Raw genomic sequence first — 6,000 nt, forward strand, 5'->3', positions numbered from 1 at the left:
CTTGTCTATTGATGTTAGGAAATGTGTCTTATCGGTGGAATAAATGTCAACATGAAGGATTTCTCCTGGATATTCAGGTAAAGGAGTCGATCCTATTTCTGGGTTTGGGGGATGCCGTTGGTATTTGGCCTCGTGGCATATCTTGCAATTAGAAATTATTTCCCTCAAAATTTGTCGTATTTTGGGATAATAATAACTTTCAAGGACTTGTTCCTGGTTTTCGCGGAGTGACCGATGAGCTCGGTTATGTTCAGTTTGAAGTATCTGGCGCTGGTCATCTTTGTTGAAGACATCTATTACCTGTTTGGTGGTATGACGGAATTTGGCGGCCGGATATGCCGTGACCAGCTCATCTTGAATCTTTGCCAAGATGGGCAATTCACACTGCAAGCCGTTCACAACATTTGGGTTGACGCATTGTTTTATAGTTTTCATCAGTTCCCCTACGTTATTGAACGATATTCGATGCCTCATTCGAGATTTAAATATAATTTTCGAGTTAAGCGTTGTGGAATTTCCTTATTCAAGGACTATTTGGTTCCGAAAACAATTTATGGGGTTCTTTACAGTGGGGATTGTTTGAGACAGCGACTCTTCGCTATTCGTAGCCATGCTTGCCGAGTCCATGCCGTGGTCTAATGCATTTATGTGTTGTCGGAAGAGGGCGTCTGCGACGAAGTTTTTCTTACCAGGCTTGTAATGAAACTGCGGTGAAAACTCTTCAACAAAGGCACGCCATCTTTTCATTTTCGCGTTCGGATTTTTATCGGATAAGGCGAATGTGAGGGGTTGGTGGTCGGTGTAAATATTCAAATTCTTTACGCCATACAAATAATTACGCAGCTTTTGTAGAGCCCATACTATTGCCAGCAGTTCTCTCTCATTGGTAGCGTAGTTCTCTTCGGATGAAGAGAGGGTCCTGGAAATCATCGTGATAGGTCTTCCATTCTGTGACAGAACGGCGCCTATAGCATAAGAAGAGGCATCTGTAGTCAGATCAAATGTTTGCTTGTACTCAGGATAAAGAAGCAATGTCTTCTGATGCAAGGATTTTCTTAATCTTATTAAATGCATTAAGTGCCTCTTCATCAAGAGTAATTTGAATTTTCTTCGACTGATTAGCGCCTATATTTCCGTTTTCCCCCCTTTGGTACTTCGTTAGAGGTCTTGCAATTGAGGCATAGTCCTTTATAAACCGTCGATAATATCCTGCTAATCCTAGGAATGAACGCAAAGCTCTTAACGATTTTGGGATAGAAAAATCTAAAATGTCTCTGACTTTGTCGGGGCATGTTTTGATTCCCTCCTTTGATACGGTAAAGCCTAGAAATTCAACACTTGCCTGAAAGAACTTGGATTTCTCAAGGGAAACGCGCATATTGGCATTGAAAAGTTTTGTCAGGATTTGCTCAATGTCCTTACTGTGTTGTTCGGCGGTTTGGGAGTAAACTATAACGTTGTCTATGTAAACATGGCACATTTTCCCAATTTCTTCTCTAAGGACATCGTCAATCGCCCTCTGGAAAATGCTAGGGGCATTTTTCAGGCCAAAGGGGAGCCGGCAAAACTCGTACTTTCCATTATTAACTGAGAAAGCCCTTTTCTCCCTATCCTTTTCCGCAAGTTTGATTTGGTGAAATCCGGATTTAAGATCTATTGTCGAGAAAAATTCAGCACTTCCCATGTTTGCCAAGATTACAGAGGTGTCCGGAATTGGGTATTTATCGTTTATTGTCTTAGCGTTTAGCTTTCTAAAGTCAATTGCGAGTCGTGATTGCTTGTTGCCCCTTTCGTCTAAACCTTTCTTATCTACAACCCAAATTGGGTTGTTATAAGGGGAACGGGATGGTCTAATGATTCCGTCACGCAACAGATCTGATATCTCCCTATTGACAAATTCCGCAGAAGCAATGGGGTACGGGTAACTTTTTGAGTAGACAGGTAAATCGTCCACGGTCCTTATTGTACCTACAATGTTGGTATTATAGGGTATTGCTTCATCTGGGTCACCGAAAACTTTAGCATGACACTTTAGCAGTGTAGAGATATCAATATTGTCCTCGCTTGTTTTCGATTTACTTTCTGCTAACTTGTTAACGGCCGAACAGTAGTAGTACAAGAATTTTTCCTTTCCACCGTCATAACTCAACGTACCACTCTTAAGGTCAATACGACCATTTACCTCTTTTAGTAAGTCGAATCCTATAATGCCGTCAAACTGGGTAGGACAAAGATTTCAACATTCTTATTTAATATATTTATTGTACATTTTTTGTTTATTATATCGGTACCGTGGATGGATTTAACAGTGAAAGGTTTTATTCACAGGTTTTATTCCCTTTAGAGCGTTAAGGTGTTTTACATAGCTCTCTGCAGCACCGGTGTCGATTAAAAATCTTATTCCTCTTCCCCCAAGCGTCCTTTCGACATAGGGCAAGAGGGACTGAGTCCTAAAAAATTAACGTCGTCCTTCGGTCCATCCGGGTCATACTCAGCACTCTTAAGTTCTGCGTCATGATAATACGTAGTCATCATAGCCGGTATCACTCCAATATTCACTTTCTGGTTCATATTGGTCCTGGGTGAGATTGTTGATACGCTGAACTTTTTGTATTGGCAGCTGATCGTAGTGATCGTAGTGATGCTGCCTTTTCTCAGCTTTTTCTTTATTCAAGCCTGTTGACACGGGCTGTTGGCGATTGAATGTGCCGGCCGTATTTCCGTTATCTGGACGGTTTAACTTAGGGTAGGCTCCTTGATTACGGTACCTATCGTCATTACCCCGGAGTTGCTGGGGTCTGTTCTGTCTGAGTCGGAAATATGATGGGTCTGTGTCCATTGGTACTAGGGTTTCCTGAGTTCGAGTTTGTCCTCGTTGGTCTTGAGGTACTCTACGGTAATGGGGTGAATAATAATAAGGGTCTAAGTTATGGGGTGCCTGCTTGTTAACGGAGCTTGCAAATGTTGATCTGGCTTGATTCGCTTCCAGTTCCTGCGCTAGGGCAAATGCTGACGGAAGATCAGCGGGTCTAGAGGAGAAGAGAACATCGCACAAAGGGCGGTTGAGTCCCGAGATGAACACGCGAAGGGCATCATCCCGATATTTCTTGTTAAGTGATCCTATCAGCGTGGTGTTCTCACCATGGGTCATGATTGTTTTATTGACTATCAGAGTCAACTTTCTCTCCACTGCATCATAAAACTCCACCACTGATGATTTTCCTTGCCTAAGGGTCGACAATTCTTGTTCAATTAAATAAATAGGTCTTTTGTCCGCATAGGCAAAGTCTAATCGGGAAATGATAGCGTGAAAATTTAAAACAGTATTAAAAGAGGATAAAACGCTATCTGCAGCTCCTACTACTTTATATCGTATTATGCCTACCGCTTGGTAGTGCCTTGAGCTCCCCTGATGCGCTTCGAACACCCCATAAGCAGTATGAGCTGCTTGTCTCCAAGACACGTAACGGGTCGCGTCGCCTTTGAACTCCGGCAAGGTTTTCACAAGGTCCAAGGATTGGTCACATGGTATTCCGGGTTGAATAGTCACCGGTTCGTATTGGGTAACACGAACTGGTGTTTCGATTCTTGCTAACCTGTTTGTCAGTTCGTCAACCTGAGACTGAAATTCCCGCCGGGAATGCTCGGTCGCAGCACGAATGGCAGTATTAAGAAGAGCTTCTAGAGTTTGTGCGTCCATATTTAGTTTTTTCTAAGTCAGTCAAGTGCTAAGTGGATACAGGGATTTCCCTTTCTAACCGTTACCCACTTTTACAAATTTAATTTATTATTTAAGAATTACCAAAGAGGATAGTAAAAAAAAAAAATTATTATTTTTTAACAAAGTTAGCTGCTAAATCACTCTACTCACATCAATTTTTCTATATCTCGATAAGCTATGTCACTAAATAAGGTATGATAAGGCAGCAGCGCGATGATTCCTGGGGTTGTGATCCAGCAGCAGGAAGACAGGATTACGATAATTAGGATGCTTTCGCTTTATTTCTTAGAGCATTGGCTCCACACTTTCTCCCACGGTTAGGCAGTGTTTAGTTTTCACAAAATAATATATTTGGTGCAATAAGAGTTTAATGAAATGTTTGCGGTTTGTACCATCTACGCCGTGTATTAATTTGCGGTTAAAATTTTTCGAAATAGAAAATTGTTTGTAGCTCTCACTGTTAATGTAGTGTTAATTAAGTTAAATGTTTTTCCGCGACTATCGGGTGGATTCGAACCACGGCCACGCACAGGATTTGTCCTTTATAAGGATTTCACAAGGACTGCACTATGGCCCCAGTTTGGGCGCCAATTATTAAAAAACTTAGTTAGGTTTTTAAATGTTATTTTATTTATTTCTCTTGCTTACACAAAAGCAGCCGTTTCCACCGGTCGAGTTATTACAACTGATTTGATTATTAAATATTTCGACGACTACGCCTAAATTGCTGCACATGTTTTGCCGTGTGACTTGCAAAAGTGCACTTTACCTCTTGCTACTATTGGCTTTTCCGATGTTGTTGTTGTCACGCGCTACCTGGTCGACGCTTCGTCATCGGTATCGGTGGGAGAGTTGTTGTTCTGCTATTTCCACACTCAAACCTGCCGACGCACCGTCAGCAATATCGGTGGGAGTGGAGTGTTAACCGGATACGTGTTTACCGGTGTTAACTTACGAGGGCTGTCCGATAAATAACCGACCTAACCATGATGGACGCGACTTTTTCAATTTTTATTTTTTTTTCTACATAGTCTCGTTGTAACTCCACACACTTCTCCCAGCGATGCTCCCATCTCTGCAACCCTTCCAAATAGTACTTGGCGTCTTTGTCTGCAAAATACGAGTTCACGAAAGAGATTGCCTCCTCATTTGACGAAAATCTCTGACCGCCGAGCGCAGTTTTAAGTTGAGGAAACAAAAAAAATTCGCTTGGTGCCAGATCCGGTAAATAAGGTGGTCAAGCAGTTCGAACCGCAATTCGTGGATTTTCGCCATGGCGACTGTTGAGGTGTGAGATGGTGCGTTGTCTTGGTGGAACAAGACTTTCTTTTTTTTGCAAATGTGGCCGATTTTTCGAAATTTCTTCCTTTAGCTTGTCTAATAATGATGCGTAGTATGCACCTGTTATAGTTTTTCCTTTTTCAAGATAGTCGATCAAAATAATTCCATGGCTGTCCCAAAAAACACTCGCCATCACTTTCCCAGCCGAATACACAGCTTTAGGTTTTATACGCACAATTTGAAGTAGAAACTTTTTTTTCAGATGTGCCGCTAGCTTCACGTTGAGGTCGGTTATTTATCGGACAATCCTCGTACATATGTATATGCCCATATACTATACAATAGTTATATTGAAAGTAAACGTGGGGTTTTTTGTTGCGCAGGAAATTCAAAAGGGTAATAACTTTTAAAAAATATTTACTAAACATATTTTGTGTTATATATTTTCATATCACTTTAACAGAAAAAATACGAATAATAATTGTATAATAAACTTTCGAATGATTTCACAGACTTTACTAATTGGACTAAGGTATGAGGATTTTTCATGGGACTTTGCCAAACCTAGTGTGAATAATGATCCTGACTGCCAAACTTGTATATTTATTCAAGTGAGTAACTCTAAGTCAACATATTGCGTAAGTATGTAAAATTGTTTTAATTTTCTCGAGTCATTCAAGAAAGAGTTTGTGGTTATATGAATTTTCGGTGGAAAGTGTTCATAGACTACGTTGTGAATTTAAATACAGTTTACAAAATAAATACAATCATTTAGATTATATACGCCGGTTATAAACTAATAATATATTACTCTTTCTTAAAATCTATATGGAAATCACCAGATAAAGAAATATATTCTCGAAAACGTTAAGGTGTTGCCAAAGACGCAGCAAGTGGAGTTAAATAATTAAAAAACATAAAAATGTATGGACATTGTAGGATCAAAAAGAGTTTTTCCCGATCGCGTTAGTTCAACGAAACAACAATGATTTAATTGA

General features: G+C 40.3%; 1 protein-coding gene across 1 annotated transcript in view; it reads left to right on the forward strand.

Annotated features, from left to right (window-relative positions):
* The window catches only part of LOC105233445 (FERM domain-containing protein 8), a 201,604-nt gene extending 195,991 nt beyond the window's left edge, over nt 1–5,613 (forward strand). Inside the window, exon 6 of the mRNA XM_049450230.1 lies at nt 5,515–5,613. The gene's annotated coding sequence lies outside the window, so the exon portion shown is untranslated. The remainder of the gene's footprint in view (nt 1–5,514) is intronic.
* Nucleotides 5,614–6,000: the final 387 nt, after the last annotated feature.

The sequence above is a fragment of the Bactrocera dorsalis genome, chromosome 2, assembly GCF_023373825.1.
Source record: "Bactrocera dorsalis isolate Fly_Bdor chromosome 2, ASM2337382v1, whole genome shotgun sequence".
Lineage (NCBI taxonomy): Eukaryota > Metazoa > Arthropoda > Insecta > Diptera > Tephritidae > Bactrocera > Bactrocera dorsalis.